This window comes from Carettochelys insculpta, chromosome 9, assembly GCF_033958435.1.
Source record: "Carettochelys insculpta isolate YL-2023 chromosome 9, ASM3395843v1, whole genome shotgun sequence".
Lineage (NCBI taxonomy): Eukaryota > Metazoa > Chordata > Testudines > Carettochelyidae > Carettochelys > Carettochelys insculpta.
The window spans coordinates 10,778,803-10,796,055 of NC_134145.1; the positions used below are offsets into that span (position 1 = coordinate 10,778,803).

General features: G+C 49.6%; 1 protein-coding gene across 1 annotated transcript in view; it reads left to right on the forward strand.

The window, feature by feature from the left end:
- Window positions 1–16,399: 16,399 nt before the first annotated feature.
- ZFYVE9 (zinc finger FYVE-type containing 9) overlaps window positions 16,400–17,253 on the forward strand; it is a 94,191-nt gene continuing 93,337 nt past the window's right edge. Inside the window, exon 1 of the mRNA XM_075003573.1 lies at window positions 16,400–16,548. The gene's annotated coding sequence lies outside the window, so the exon portion shown is untranslated. The remainder of the gene's footprint in view (window positions 16,549–17,253) is intronic.

Genomic DNA, 17,253 nt, shown 5'->3' on the forward strand with positions numbered 1-17,253 from the left:
CCAACCAGAGGATCAAATTTAGTGATGAATCCTGATCACCTGCCACCTGAGGCATGTTGCACATACGCTAAAAAACCCCAAGCCCCACATGTGCACACAAGATGTAGCATTTTGCCCAATAAGCCATTTCACTGGGTCACAGTTATCACCAATGTAACAGCTGTCATTGTGGTCCAGCATGATGATGATGAACTGTTGTTTTTTTTTAAACAAAACAATACTGTTGACCTTTGGATCCCCACTCTCTTTAAAGAATTATCTGATTGATGTTATGTTATGACATCCCAAATTTGCTACATCTCTAAAATTGAACTTAATCTAGTATCTTTTATTTTAGTTGTAAAAAGCAAAATTTGGCTGACATTAAGGTTTAGATTTTAAAGCTGCAAAACCCAAAGAAGTTGGTTTAAAGTCAAGTATGTGTATACTAGGGTTTAATTGTTCTGTATAGGTAGGCAAAGTGCTCTTTCCCAAGACTTGCCTCCTACCTTGAGATTTACCTTCAGGAAATTTGAGACTAAAAGAGGATTAATATAAAATGAAGAATTTGGAGCGTTTAGTCCTCTTCAAAATAATTGCTGAAGAACTGAATATTAAAATCAGGATGAACATGGAGAAAATTAAAATCATATCAGTTTGACTAAAAAGGCAAGAAATTATTCAAGAATATTAGATGAAGAGGTGAATCAAAGCTTGGTGACTGATTTCAAGCAGCTTTTGCAGGGTTCGGACGTGCAAACATGTTTTCTTATGTTAGCATATAATAATTGTTTGCAAGACTAAAGATTGAAACGACAAAGGATGTTTGGAAACAACACCAAGAATGCAGGAGAGAAATGTAAGCTGATGGTTGTTAGGAGGAGGATCAAAACTAACCCAAGCAAAGGACTGGTAGAGCTAAATACTTGTATAGAGGCATGCAAACCCTGTGCTTCCACCAATTCCAACAGAGTGTATTTTTCTCCATCTATGGATCAGGGCAGGAAACAGTTTTGGAGAGGCTGACTTGCCTGAAGCAAGATACCACATCAGTAACTGAGAGGAGTTGCCAGGCCATGTAAAAAAATTACGTGATCGAATATAAAGCAATATAAAGTCAAAAGCCAAGCTGTAGCAATGAGAAGAGTTGGTGGATGAAATGAAGAAGTGGGAAAAAAATGAATGTACAGATAAGAGTGTTGGTGCAGACAATTCATATAATACAAAATAAGATAGTCTTTAACAAACAGTAGTCACCGAATATAATGAATGAGAACAGAGAGATTCAAGAGAAGATAGAAGTTCTAAACTGGATTCTTGTATCTTAGGATTTCAGGTGCATAAATGTACATGAAAAATTTTAACCTTTGACTTACAATCTAAAAAAGGACTATCAAAGGTTTTTATTCTGCTTTATTTGCTATTGAGTGCTCTGGGAACATCCTGGGAATTGGACAAATAAAATATTGGAATCTTACCTGATTTACTACTGAAAACTTTGAGATACATTACTAGTTTGCTATCCCTGAATTTTTAAGCAATGGAAAGGAGTGCATGCAGTTGGCAACACGTGCTGTGGAGTTTCTTATACTTTCACAACTAGTCTTTGCCATAGTCAGCCTATTTTGTACAGAGTATGAGTGAGAGCTCCTATGACAGGCTAATGAATTGCCTTGATGTTTTCCCATGGTGCATAATACTAATCTTGATCTTGGATTTTTCAACCCTAAGGGTCCAAACAATTCTATCTTTGTATTGTACAAAAGGATTACTGCATCTGGCAGTTTCGTGCTATTTAATGCCATAGATAATTGAGACACTTTTGGTTCCAGATTGGTGAGTAACCCTTCTAGCAATTGTAATAATGTGTGCTTTAGGAGTGAACATTTTAATTGACTTATTTTATATCTTACCAGCAGTGTTCCCACTAATGTTTTCCAATCCAAGGGTGAAATAAATAGTGTGTGCACCTAGGCATGTGTGAATATGCACCACCAATAAAAGCTTACGCTGCCCATTGTGAGTGATTGTGGTCACTCTGCTAATAATCTGGGCAGCATTTGAATCTCTCCAGGGCAGCCACTCAAGCATTCAGTTTACAGGAAACACTGCTAACCAGCTATAGTACTCTATTCTAGTAAATAAAATTATGCATTAGTGAGGTTTCAAAGTCTTGACCAATAAAGAAACAGAAAAACTCCAGTCATGTGTGTGGTAATAGAAGAGATACTGTTTGCTTGTGGTTAGAGCATGAGACTAGGGCATGGGAGATCTGGGTATCGTTTCTAACTTTGCTACTTGCTTTTCGTGTGTTTTGGTCAAGTTACTTAGCTTCTATCTGTTAATTTTTAGAGCTGTAAAATGGGGATAAAGTACATTTTCATAAATTACTTCATAATCATCTGAGACATAAGTGATAGGTATTCCTGCTGTTTTATTAAATATCATTGAAAAAGTAAAGGAATTTTGAAACTTCACAGAGTAATCTGTGATCCTGAAAAAAAGAAAAGTGGCATTTTGTCTGTCAACTAAATAAAGATTATCTTTTGGACAAAGTCTACATGATCACTAATGACTGACATATGGTGGGAAAACTAACTGCATAATACACCTGATTTAAAAGACATAAGGAAGGCATACGTGGCTGTAACTAAACATATTAAACATTTTAAAGGCAATGAAAAAAGTTATGATTTTGTCAAATGATTTTCAATTTTTCAATCTAAAGGTTATTTCTCTGTTTTGTTTCCTTTTGATTCTTTCTTAACTGGACATAATATTCACTAGTTTTCCTGAACGTTTGGTTTATAAATCAAAACAGAGCTTAGACTGGCATTTTATTTAAAAAAAAATCTTTTTTGTATGTCTCGGCTGTGCATCTTGAGAATGACGTGGTCATCCTGAATTCATGACAACAAACTTAATTGCTTAAACTACATGAACTATATATATATGTCACTGAGAAATATGACTTAAGGAGAATTTCACAGCTTTCAGCTTCTTTCGTAGGGTGCAGCAGCAACATTAACTACTCTGAAGACATGCATTGGAAGAAACCAACCTGCCATAAAACATTTTAAGTCCCCCTTCAACAGAGCATATTCCTACACACACAAGCTTATGTATCTGATATTAAAGGAAGAATGCACTATGTAGGATTTGAAAGTATGGCATCAGGCTGCTGTATTAAAATAAGGACAACCCTATCTCCCTGTTCCAAATATGGCAGCTACTGGGAGCCCTGGGGAAGCAGCAGCCGCCACACTCCCTAGCCCTGGGGATGCAGCAGGGATGTGGCAGCTGTCCATGCTTCCCCCACTTCCCTGAGGTTTGGGGAAGTGACTCCCACCAGCAGCTGGGCCTGCCTGTGCAGCTGCTAGCAGAAAAGGTTAGCAGGGGCCAGCCTAACTATGGGACAATTAATCCCTTTAAAAAAATAAGTTGCAATGCCTTTTTGGTGTTCCTAATATGAGACGGATAGTCACCCTAATTAAATAAAAAACAAAAATAGACCTGAGCCAAATCCACTTCCTGTTAGTAACAACAGACTGACTCCATTCCTAGTGTATCACTGATACAGAGATCTATTACACCAGATGTGGATAACTTTAAGACCAATCTTGTAATTGAAGAAGAGTTGTTCTTGGCTCCTTAGGTCATTGGGGAGCTCTGTCACCTTTGAAGGGCTACATACAGGTGAAGCTGACATTTTCTATTAACTGGAACTGGCTGGCTTCAGCAGGCTGGCTCCCTTTTTGCCGTTTGGAGATAGTGCTCTTGTTTTGTCTTGAACAAGTAAACAGACAGATGGCTCTGAGGATCAAAATTATAATAATTTAAACAATACTGCCTAAGTAAATTCAAAGATGCGAAACAGAAGCTCATCATGACAATAACAAGAACCAGAGATAGCAACTGACAGAAATGATTGCTGAAATCAAAAAGGTCTTAAGTATGTGCAACTTTCCTGCTGATTCATGTATTTTCTTCCTTCAAACTCCAGTTTTCAGAGACTGAGGAGCCTTATAGCCTGTCTATCAAGAGTTCAGTAACTAAGCAGAGCAGTTGAAGAGAGTGGTCTTAAACAGGTCCTGCTGATAGCTGTGAGGGAATGTGGGCTACTGGTTAGATTAGAGTACTGGGGATTGGAACGATGGGTTCTATTTCTGACTGTGGCTTTGATTCACTGTGTAAATTTGGGGAAATCTTGTAACTTCTCAGTGCTTGAGCTTTACTATTGATTTACACAGCTGTAGTTCCAGCCTACCTCAACTGGGTGTACTGCAAGGCTCAGTTAATATATACGTAGGGATAAACAATCAGTTTCACACATACAAAATGAGAAGTGACTTTCTAGGAAGGAGTACTGCAGAAAGGAATCCAGGGGTCATAGTGGACCACAAGCTTAGTATGGCTCAACAGTGTGATGCCATTGCAAAAAGAGCAAACCTGATTCTGGGATGTATTAACACGAGTGTTGTGAGCAAGACACAAGAAATAATTCTTCTGCTGTTTGCCAATGATAGGGAATAAGTCTGCACTGACAGGATATAATTATCTTCCTTTTCCATCTCTGAATTATTACAGTTTATCTAATTTCTTTAAAATAATTTCACAATTCAGCTGTTCCTTCCTGTGTTTCGAAATGGGCTAAATTTTTCAGAAATGTTTCAGCTGTTACTCTCCATGTAATGAGAATATTGAAATTCTAGTGGATAGATTTTATTGATAACAGTTTGGCGACGTCTACACGTGCACGCTACATCGAAATAGGCTATTTCGATGAATAACGTCTACACGTCCTCCAGGGCTGGCAACGTCGACATTGGGCAGCACCACATCGAAATAGGCGCTGCGAGGGAACGTCTACACACCAAAGTAGCACACATCGAAATAAGGGTGCCAGGAACAGCTGCAGACAGGGTCACGGTGGACTAGCGCTTCCGGGGCAACAGCTAGCTGCTCCCTTAAAGGGCCCCTCCCAGACACACGCAGCCTGCACAGCACGCGGTCTGCAGAGCCATAGGCACGCACACCTCGGGCGATGCAGTCATGGACCCCCAGCAGCAGCCGGAGGTCCACACAGCCGCCCCTGCAGGAGCAGTGCTCGCCCTGCTCCATGCCATGCAGGAGGCAGCTGAGCACTTCCTTGCCACAGAGGAGGAGCTGCCCGCAGAGGAGGAGGACGCAACCCCCAACCCTGCAGCACCCCGTCCCACACGCCGCCAGCTGTGGAGCTACCCCACGAGCACCGACTGGTGGGAGCAGCTGGTGCTCGGAGAGTGGGACGACGACCGCTGGCTCCAGAACTTTTGCATGAGCCGGCAGACATTTCTAGAGCTATGCCAGTGGCTCACCCCCGCACTGAGACACCAGGACACCTTCATGCGGCGTGCCCTCAGCGTCGAGAAACGGGTCGGCATCGCTGTCTGGAAGCTGGCCACTCCAGACAGCTACCGATCTGTGGGCCAGCAGTTTGGCGTCGGCAAGGCCACCATCGGGGCTGTCCTCATGGAGGTACGAGGACCCACGGGGGGAGGGGGAGGCAGCCCTGGCAGGGGAGGGGGGCCCGGGCAGGGGAGGGCCACACACACCCTGCACACCCCTCATTGGTGCTCTCCCATGTGCTTCCCCTGCAGGTCGTCCGCGCCATCAACGCCCTGCTCCTCCACAGGCTCGTGAGGCTTGGGGACCCAGATGCTGCCATCGTGGTCTTTGCCACACTGGGCTTCCCCAATTGCTTCGGGGCTCTGGATGGGACTCACATCCCCATCCATGCCCCGGAACACAGTGGAGGACGCTACTTAAACAGGAAGGGCTACCACTCAGTGGTCCTCCAGGCCTTGGTGGACAGCTGGGGCCGTTTCCTGGACATTTATGGGGGCTGGCCTGGCAGCACCCACGGCGCCCGGGTATTCCGGAACTCAGGCCTGTGCCGCCAGCTGGAGGCGGGGACCTACATCCCCCAGTGGGAGATCCCTGTGGGGGACACCACCATGCCCCTCTGCGTCATCACAGATGCGGCATACCCCCTCCAGCCCTGGCTCATGCACCCGTATATGGGCCATCTGTCTGCCAGCCAGGACCGCTTCAACCAGCGCCTGAACCATGCGCGCCAGGTGGTGGAGTGCACATTTGGCCGCCTCAAAGGGCGCTGGAGGTGTCTCCTCACCCGCCTTGATGCGGGCCCCACCAACATCCCCCAGATTGTGGGTGCATGCAGCGCCCTCCACAACCTGGTGGAGAGCAAGGGGGAGGCCTTCTTTCAGGACTGGGCTGTGGAGGCCAGCAGGGCCAATGTGCAGCCACACGCTGCCCGCAGTCGCCAGGTGGACCCCGAAGGGACCCAGGTCCGGGAGGCCTGCGGGCCCAGTTCGATGAGGACGCGGGGTGAATGCTGGCAGGCCCCCCACTGCCCCTCCCATCCTCCACAACAGTCCCTGCCCCTACGCCCACACCACAGAGCACCCAAGAGCACACCCCCCCACTTTTCTTGTAAATAAAAGCAGACAGTTGTTCGTCAACTCAAATATCTGTAGAACTCTTATTATTATTATCAACAAGACTAACTATTTACAGGCAAAATGTAACATATATATATATGTATTATAAATAGGGATAAGATGATGAAAGGGGAAGACGAGGAAGGGGAGAATTATTTACATGTGGGGGTAAGGATCAGCTTAGTAACGGGTCAAATATACAAACTATTTACAAACTAACATCAAACTGGGGGGAATATATACAAAGGGGGAGGGGGGGCCCATGTCCTGGGCCCCACACCCCCTAATGTCCAGCACTGGGGGTGGGCGGCCGGGATCCGCACCTCGGCCTCAGCCCTGGCCGGGGCTGGCTGGGGGCCGGGCGGACTGGGAGATACGGCCAGTGGGTGTCAGCTGGCCCCAGGTCCCCCATGGCGGAAGGGCCCTCAGTGGCGGGTGGCGGTGCAACGGCGAACGGCGCAGCGGCTGGAGTAGCAGGTGGAGCAGCAGGTGGAGCAGGCAGGGCGGGTGCAGCGGCAGCCAGTGCGGCATGAGGGGCCAGGTAGTCCGCGATACGGTTGAAGGTCCGCATGTAGGCCCCCCATGCCTCCTGGCGCCAGGCCAGTGCCTGCTCCTGCAGCTTGAGGCGGCGCTCCTCCACCCACAGCCACTGATTGGCGACCTCCAGCTGCCGACGGTGGAGGGCCAGCAGCTGGGGGTCCGTTGCCGTCGGCTGGTGGTGCTGGGTCCGCATCTTCCCCGCTGTGGGGCTGGTGGGTCCTCCGCTGAGGGGCTGGCCTGGAGTGATGGCCCCGGAGGTCTGTCCAGGACCACCGACACCTCGCCGGCGCTCTCCGGTCCTTCCGATGGTGCAGCTGCGGAACACAGGAGAGGGGGAAGAAGAGTGGAGACAGCCGTTAGTGTGGGCCCCGAGCCGTGGCCCTTGTCTCCCCACCTCTCTGCTGCAGGTTCCCCATCCCTGTCCCCGGGAGATGCTGCTATGATGGGGTTCAGGGGTCCCCCTGCACTGCACCCCATCCTCTGGCAGGAGTGACTCTCACTCAGCAGGTACAACAGGAGGTTTATTAGGCAACAGATGCCCAGTTTCTCACAGAAGCGACAGTACAGCAGTCAGAGACGGTCCTTCCAACCCGTCCTGGGGAGAAGACCCCGAGGGGTGCCCCTCTGGGGTGTAGCTTTCCCCCTCCTCAGGCTGGCTGCCTTCTAGCTCTCCCTTCCCCTAGCCTCTAACTGCCGCCCCTGCTTCAAATGCAGCTCGGCTCCTCCCTCCTCTTTGTTCAGGGCAGAGGTGTAACCTGCCAGTTGTAGCCCCAGGATCATCCTTAGCCACTGGGAGCTATTCTGCTTGTTTCTCATATGTAGCCTGAGTCTCGCATTTGCACTCCCCGCACTCCATCACATGCTACTGCTGGGTGTCCCACCCACTCCCCCCGGGGGACCCTAGAGGTTCCGGTCCCCCCAGCCCCGGGGATGGGGCATGGCACTGTCATGCTGGGGGGGTGCAGGGGCTGATGCACTCTTCTGAGGGACATGCCAGTGCTGTCCTTGGGGCCATGGTCATCTGGGCATGTGGAGGGCCCTGGTCATATCTATTACCCCCGTCCTTCAACCCCGGGGGTGTGCACCGGGGGGGTACATACCTGATGGTCCACTCCCACGGTCGGGGGACACCCGGGGGGCAGACGCCCGGCTGGAGCTCCTGGATTGCAGGATGATCTTCAGGCCGGCGTGGCTGGAGGAGGACTCCCCCTCCTCCTCCTCCTCCTCCTACGGTGCCCCAGGGGTGGGCTCCTGGGGGGGCCCCCGGGGTGCGGGGCTTGCCTCTGGGGCGGACTCCGCCTCCGGGGCCTGCTGGGGCTCCTTGGCTGAGGTATCAAGCGTGGCCGGAGGAGAGGAGGTGTGCCGGGGGCCCAGGATGTCCCTGAGCTCCCTGTAAAAGGGGCAAGTGACGGGGGCGGCCCCAGATCGGCCGGCCGCATCCTGGGCCCGGGTGTAACCCTGCCGCAGCTCCTTCACTTTACTCCGGACATGATCCGGAGTGCGGGCAGGATGACCCCGGGCGGCCAGGCCCTCGGCCAGCCGAGCGAACGCATCCGCGTTCTGCCTCTTGCTCCCCATTACCTGGAGCACCTCCTCCTCGCTCCAGAGCCCCAGCAGGTCCCGAAGTTCAGCCTCCGTCCAGGAGGGGCCCCGCTGCCACTGCCCCGCCTGGCTACTAGGCTGGGAGCCCTGGCTCCCCTTGGGGGTGGTTCCCTGGGGGCGCTTGGGGAGCTGGCGGGCGGCCATTGCATCGGGTGTGGGTGTCTGTGGCTGCGGAGAAGCGTGCAGGCTAGCCGCGTGGCAATGCTGCTGCCTGCATGCTCTTTCAGCTTCCTGCACAGGAAGGCAGGGGGCGGGGAGCTTTAAGGGGCCGCTCCACGTGGCCACCATTGAGCTCAGGGGCTGGAGAGAGCGTCTCTCAACCCCTCAGCTGATGGCCGCCATGGAGGACCCCGCAATTTCGATGTTGCGGGACACGCAATGACTACACGTTCCCTACTTCGACGTTGAACGTCAAAGTAGGGCGCTATTCCCATCCCCTCGTGGGCTTAGCGACTTCGACGTCTCGCTGCCTAACGTCGATGTTAACATCGAAATAGCGCCCAACACGTGTAGCCGTGACGGGCGCTATTTCGAAGTTGGCGCCGCTACTTCAAAGTAGGCAGCATGTGTAGACGCGGCTTTTGAGACCAACCTGCCCCCACATTATTGAAGACTGTGTTCAGACAATTAACGAGTACATCCATTCTACCTGCATGTTAGGTTAAGTATTTTGCTTCTAAAAGAGACTATAGAGGTGTTATATAAAGACAAGCTGGGATATTAAGCATGGTGGTGCTTGTAAAAAAACAGTGAAGTTTCTGCAGGAGATAGCCTGTTTCTTGAAGCAAAGGCCGTTCAGTGTAGCTGCACCATGCACCCTCTTACTTCTGGCATTTTTCCACTATGAAAGCAGGCTCTTTCCATGTTTTTATCTGCATAAGCACTTTATACATTTTGCATTAAAATGTTTGACATATATTAGAGCTAAGCATCTTTTATTCTTTCATTTTATTTTTAATGGTTCAGAATATCCCAGCTGAGCGTGTATCCTTGCCCAGGGTCATGGCTGCTCATATTATCCTGCTTGCTTTCACTGTGAACAACGTTACTTCCTCGCTGGCTAAGAGACAAAAGTAGTTGATTCTGGATTGAGTGATATTGGACACGCTGATTATTCTTGAGTCACTAGACTTCTTCTTAGGACAACCATATCTCTGTCCCAAATACCAAACAGGGAAGTATGGGGGGTGGTGGATGGGCTGTTTCTCCCAGCTGCATCTACCTCCAGGGAGCTGGTGCCCCCTCACAACCCCGAAGAAGTGGCAGCTGTCAGCCTTCCCCTCCTAGTGCCTTGGGGAAGCGGCAGCCGCAGGTGCTCCCCACCCAGAGCCCCAGGAAAATGGCGGCCATGGGCGTTCCCACCCCCACTCCCAGCCCCCAAGGGTCTAAATACCAGACAATTCATCCCTTTTTAAAAATAAGTAGTGATGCCTTTTTGGCGTCCCAAACACAGGACTGTCCCATCCAATATGGGACAGATGGTCACCTTCCTTATTATGACTCCCAATGGCCAGATCTTTTCTGGCGAAGCAAAATCTTCCTCCATTCATCACTTTGCACTGTTAGCAATTCAGTGCCAGGCTTTTCTTGCCTGGAATAATCAAAATCCGATTGTTTTTTCAAATAACCATGATATTGGAATCTATAAAAATGGGATTGAAATAATAATAGAACTTTTATTGAATTCTTTAAATACTGTAAATACATCCTCACTCACCTTACTGTTCAGATGAGTTCTAGACACCTTATCCAGGAGGCTACAATTAGGTCAAGGAGATCCCCCAGTGACCTCCATTTAATTTTCTGTCCTGAGGATGGGGCTGTCAGCAGGCAGCCCTGCAACTCTCTGCCCCTGTTCCCAGCAGGCTCCCAGCTGCCACACGGGAGGATGACCCCAGAATGTTTAGCTGTCTAGCCTTTGGAGAGGGGAATGGGATTCCAGAGATCCCAGACACCAAGAGCACTAGGAAGAGCTTGAATCTCCCATCTGCCATGGGTGGCAGGGCTCTCCTCACCAGCCTAACTGTGATGGACCACCACTGCAGGACTCAAGAGCCCCCAGCTGCTGAGGATACTGGACTTTCTTCCCTTTCCGTTTTGTCAGGGTTAGATTTAGTAAAAAATAGACAGGTTGTGGGCTTCCATGAATTTTTGCTCGTGGAGGCAGGAAACTGACCAGCTGCTGCCTGGTTCCCACCTCCCCACCACTGGATGGAGCCAGGAAGGTGGAGAATGGGAGGAGGAGGGGGGCAGTGGGGAAGGGGCAGAGAAGGGCTCCCTGCTTTAAAGAAAAGACCGTTGCTGAAGCTGTCCCCGCGGCAGCCAGCTGCACCCCAGGAGCAGGGACGGCTGAGGCTGGTGTTGAGAGGAACAGGTGGGGGAGGGTACGCAGGTGCTGGAAGCAGGGGTATAGCACCAGCACCAGCCTTTAGCCCAGGATGCCACGGCTGGCAATGAGCAGTGTCAGGAGCTCATAGGCACTGGGGCTGAAGAGGGGCAGGTCCCCGTGCTGCTCCTGCTGCTCTGGGTTGGGTGCTGGTCTGGGGCCACTACTGCTATTGTTCCCGGAGTACATGGATCCAGGGCTGGATGCCCATAGGTCCTCACATCCAGTAGCGGCTCCCAGCTGGCTCCTCAGACCACCACCTTTCTGCACCAATGGGAGTGAGGGGAGGAGGAGCTGCCACTGCCCCCAGCCAGTCATTTGTGGCTCCCCATGCAGGCAGAAACTGGACATGGCAGCCAGGCTCCCCTGCCACACACCTTGGGCAGGCGTGTGGGACACACTTAGGCTACGTCTACACTAAGAGATAAATTCGATTTTTAATAAATTTGATTATTTAACCTCAATATTATGAATTTGAATTAAGTGTCTACAAAGCTTCTTGAAATCCAACCCACCTTTTTTCTGTGTCGAGTCTCTGCGTCCCCATTGCCCCATGCAAGTTTGACAGTGAGCAGTGCATTGTGGGTACCTATCCCACAGTGCCTTAGCCCCTGTTGCTTGTGGGTGGTTCATGTTTGAATCCCAGAATTCCAAGCAGTGTCTCAGAATTCAGAGCACCAGTAACTGCTCAAAAATGAACTGGAGATCGTGCCATTTCCTGCTGTGGCATTCCAGCACAAGCATGGATCCCCAAATGCTTCAACTCATAGCACACGTGGTTTCAGCTGTCACACTGGCTGTGACACAATTTTGCCTTCAATTGCAAAGCTCAGTGATGGTTCAGTATCATAATGGTGCTGCTCATGATGATGACGGTGACTGTTTGGAAGAGCAAATCTCCCAGCTGTGGTCCAAGAACTCACAGCTGCTGGCTGGCCTGGATGCATTGGTGACAGTGGAGCGGAGGTTTTGGACTCATGAGACCAGCACACACTGGTGGGACCACATCGTTTTGGAGTCCTGGGACAACCAGCAGTGGGGGCAGAACTTTTGCATGCACAAGCCCACTTCTGTGTAACTTTGTGATGTGCTGGTCCCTGCCCTGAAGCAGCAACACAAGAACGAGGCCAGCTTTAACTGTTCAGAAGCAAGCAGCAATTGCACTGTGGAAGATTGCAACAGTTACCAGTCGGTGGCAAATCAGTTTGGGATGGGCAGATCTACAGTGAGGTCTATGGTGATGGAGTTGGACCACTCAATCTGTTGACGTCTCCTCAGCAAGACTGTGACCGTGGGAGATGTACAGGCAGTAGTGGATGGCTTTGCTGACCACTATCAACATGCAGTTGCAGCCCACAAAAAAAATTCAATCTGGCCACATGCGGCCCCTGGGCAGCATGTTTGACATGCTTGGTTTATGGTCTAAAAAGGACATGATATGTAAAAAGCTGATGTTTCATGAGATGAGGAGTAGGAGGGTGACACGAACAGCAGTTATCTAAACTTGAATGTGAAATTTCTAATTACTCATATGTGCATATACAAAGTTTGGATTGGTGTAGATATGGCTAGAAAACACAATCAGAGAGAAAACTGTTTTATTTGAGTCTTCAAGGATGTGTACATGACTACAGCATAACGATCCAGTAATATTCCTCTTTATCTTTAGCTTGTGTCAGGGGTTTATGGAGGAGGGCTAAATTACCTTTGTTCCCAACTATAGAAGATATCACTAACATAATGTAACATTGACTCTGGAGGAAAGGTATTCAAACTTCCCAATACTTTTGATTGGGGACAGGGGGTGAAGGCTCAGGGGAGTTCTTATGTTACCTCAAAGGCTTCTTCTCCACAAAACAGTTACAACAAAACTGAGACTGCAAAAAGAAGCTGAAAGTATTTGAAGAGTGAGCAAACAAGTGTCTTTTCCTAGTCAAACGCAAATCTTTGCCTCTGAAAAGAAACACCTTTGCCTCAAATCTTGGTTATACAGATTAAATAAAATATTTAGCACTGAGGTAAACTTTTGCCTCTAAGATGTAGTGTGGCTAGCTGTCAGAGTACAGCACAGAGAGCTTCAATGATGAGTGCTAGCCTTCAGCTAAACTCAGTTTCCCTGAACCAGATCACCATGTGACTTCCTCTAAAGCACAGGCCACCAGCATCATTCAGCACCCACAAGCTAAATCCCATGGCCAGTATTGGACCAAAAACTACTACAAGCTACAGAAAAGTGGCCTGCTATGTGCAATAGAAAGGAGAGACTGGGGTGCATCGGTGCCTGAGGAGTCTGCAATGTCAGGAAAATGATTAAATGAGCTAGATCAGATAATACCAGCAAGTGAACTGCACACATGTTGCAAAGGAAGCCAGAAACACTGACCCTGCCTCAAAGCTATGCCAATCTGACCTGTGAAAGATACCTTCCCAAATCAACACATGGCAATTAGACCCTGAGCCTGTGAGCAAGAATGAGCCAGCCTAGCAAGTGTAAAATAGAAGGCTCAGTCCCATCCCAGAGCTCTAATCTTCCACATCCCATGTCCCATCTCCAGCTGTGGCCACCCCTGATGATTCAGAAGAAGGTGATCAACCTCCATCCCAGAATACACTGGGAGGAAATCTCTTCCTGATCCTTGAAGGTGACTGGTGGAAACCCTGAAGTGTGAGATTTTAGAAGCATAAGAGATGAACCACAAGTGAACCTGAGGACTGCTGAGCTCTGCACCTTATCAACATAAGCAACACCATCCTATAACCCCACTTGGAGCTATGTCCAGCTCTTAGAATTAAGTTCTCTGGCCTTACGACTCCTATTCGGATGCTGTTGCAGAGCCACATCTCTAGTGGTTAGAAACCTAATTTCTACTCTTAATTTGTTCTCATACATTCATTTATTTTTAAGCCAACATTGTCCTTTAGCTCAAATAGGTCTTTACCTTCCTGATGCATTTATTGATAGCAATCATTTTCCCCCTCAGCTGTTATTAATGGGTAGGCTAAATAAATTAAGCTCTTTCAATGTTCTCTCTTAAAATAGTTCCTCCATTTCCCTGATCATTCTAGTAGCTCTTCTCTCCACCTGTTCCAGTTTGAATAATTTTTCCCATAACATGGGTGACCTGATCTGTACACAGTATTCCTACCAGGTCCTACCAGCACCATGTGAAATGGGATTATTTCTTCTCTAGCTCTTGAAAATGCCTTGCCTGATACATCCTAGGATTGTTTATCTTTTTTTCCCCACAATCTCAGCACATTGTTGACTCACAGCTATTCTGTGATCAACTTGAACATCGATGTGTCTCTTTTCCGCTGTTGCTCCTAACTGATGAGGTCTCAGCTTGTAGCAGTCAGTTCAGATGCCAGCAAGAATGCTCTGAGATAACTAAAACTCTATTGCAAGAACCCCTGCTTTAGTCATTTGGTACTCATCCCAGATAGATAGATTTATTAAATATCCTTGCTCCTGGACTAATAGTTTTTGTAGCAATTCTTTCAGTATCCCGGGATGGAAATTAACCATGTCCCCTTCCTACATTGCATTTTATTAATTGATATAAGAGATATCTCTTTTCAGCAAAGGATCCCCTACCAAGGCTCCCTTAAATATTTATCTTCCTGTAAGCATTCTTCCATGAAATGTTGGTGAAACTGTAGTTTCCTTATCTCTCTGAGTTCTGATTCATCTAAGATATGCAGTCTTATAAAAGTTTATTAGCAGAGACATGAGAAATTCTTGAAGGATGTGTATATGCATGCTTGCTCTTGAAACTTCAGTAGTTTATTTGTGAAACTCCTTGATGAAGGTCTTATGACGCACAGCTGAACAGTATTAATTTCTATACAGTAGAGGGCATTGGTGTGTATGTACGCATGTTCATGCATAAGAGTTGTAGACTGAAATAAATAACACACCGTAAAATTTAATCCAAAGATAAGCAAATTGCATAATAAAAGAGAAAAAGAAAATAATACATTCCCTGACAGGCAAGTTACTGATAGTCTACAGCTAGGGAACAAAAAGTTAATGCTTTTGTTGATTGTATTTTCATGGCTTTCTTTTTCAAAATAAATAATTATTGGGATTTTACAGTAAGTGTATAATAATGGATTTTGTATGTGTGACAATTATTTATTCAGTGTATAAGTGTGTTTATAAAAGAAAAGTGCATTGTCTGTGTGTATGTATTATCTGTTCAGGTGTTTGTTCTTGTGTGTACAGTTGTTTGTCTTTAGGTAGATCATTGTGTATGTCATTGTATGTCCATGTATGCATAGCTGTGTAGCCTTGGTGGATGAGTGTGTGCTTCTTTGTGTGTGGATGGATGGTTGTGTCCCTATGAGTGTACAGAGGATTGTATGTTGTTGTGATTTGTATATGTTGTTATGATTGTCCCACAATGTATATACCTGTGTATGATTTGTGTGCAAAGTTATGGTTCCCTCATGCTGTATTCCTTATGCATGGGTGTGTCTCCCTGGTTATTGATATGTATGGTTTGTGGACATGTGCCATATTTGTGTATATGGTATGAAATTTGTTTCCATTATGGTTGTCTCTGACATGCGTCCCTGTGGGTCTAGTTACAGTTGTCTCCCTCGTGTATAACCCTCTCTGTATGTGTGTGTCATTACTATTGTCTTCCTAGTGCAATATTCCTTTTTGTGTGGTTGAGTGTTCTAGTAGGTGAGAAGAGTATGTTGTGATAGCTGTCCCTCTGGGTGTATAGTTGTGTTTGTGTTTGTGTGCCTAGATGGGGGGCATTACAGCTTTCTTCCTGGTGTGTGTGTGTGAGAGAGAGAGAGTGATGTGAATGTTGGTATAGTTGTCTCCTTGGAGTATAACTGTATGTGGTTGTGTGGCCTTACGGCTAATGTCCACGCATGTATGTAGCTGTGGTGTAAGTGTGTGAGAGATGTGACTGTCAGTACAGCTGTCTCTCTGGCCGGTAGCCATGTGTGTGATTGTGTGCCAGGGTGCGTGGCCTTACAGCTAATGTCCTGCATGTGTGTAGCTGTAGGGCGCGTGATGTGAATGCCGGTACAGGTGTGTCCCTGGCAGTAGCCATGTGTGTGGTTGTGTGCCTGGATGTGTGGCCTTACAGCGAATGTCCCTGCCTGTGCGTAGTTGCGGGTGTGTGATGTGAGTGCCGCTACAGCTGTCTCTCTGGCGGGTAGCTCTACGCCTGCCATGACGGCTGTGCCCCGCTGGGTGCCCCCCGGGCCTGAGGAACGCGGCGGACCAGGCCCCCTCCGGCCCAGTAGCGCGGCTCGCGAGTGCGGCAGGCTCCCCGCCCCCCGGCGGTGCCGCAGTGCCGTGCGCTGCCTCTGGGGCCGGCCAGGGGGCGCTGGCTGCTGCGCGCTGAGGCGGCCTCTTGGCCGCGGAGAGAGCTCGCCCGGGCTGGCTTGGCGTGAGGGCGGGCGCCGGCCTCTCCAGCGCTCGCGGTGTGTGCGGGGCCCGCCCGAGAGCGGCGGAGCGCGGCGCGGGGGAGCCCCCCAGCCATGCAGAGCCGGCGGCGTCTGCTGCCTGCCGAGGTGAGCGAGCGGCCCGCGTCCTCCGCCCCCCAGGCCCGGGCATCCCGCTCCCCAGGCCCGCGCAGCCCGGTGTCAGGCCCCGTCGGCCGCCCGGGCCGGGGGCTGGATAACGGGGAAGCCCCCTCGCCTCGCGGGAGCGGCGGGCAGCTCGGTGCTGGGCGTGTCGCCAGCGGGGGCCGGGGACGCAAGGGAGCCAGGAGCCCGCGCCACACGGGGCGGCCAGAGGGGAGAGAGCGAGCCCCGCCGAGACCCCAGCGTCTCCCCCAGCCCCGGCTACAGCTGAGGTGGCTCGACCCTCATCCCCCCCACCCCGAGCCCCGGCCAGAGCTGAGGGGGCTCGATTCCCACCCCCCCCAGCCGTGGGACCCCTCCTGCCTTCCCAGGCTACAGCTGTGGGGAGATCGATCCCCCCAGTCCTGGGACCCCTCCTGCCTCCCCAGGTTACAGCTGCGGGAGCTCGATCCCCACCCCCAGCCCAGGGCACCTCACCCCCGGCGTTGGCTGCCTGCCCGCGGAGGGTGCTTGAGCTCTCAGCCCTGTGACTCTTCCCTCCTCAGTCTGCAACTGAGGGGGCTCGAGGCCCCACTGCCCATTTCTGAGCATCCAGCCCTCGCAGCGAGGAGGGAAAGAGCCCCTGGAGTGCAGCTTGTCTTCTAGTATATTGCTCCTTTCTGAACCCCAGCCCTCTTAGTGCGGGGTGCTGTT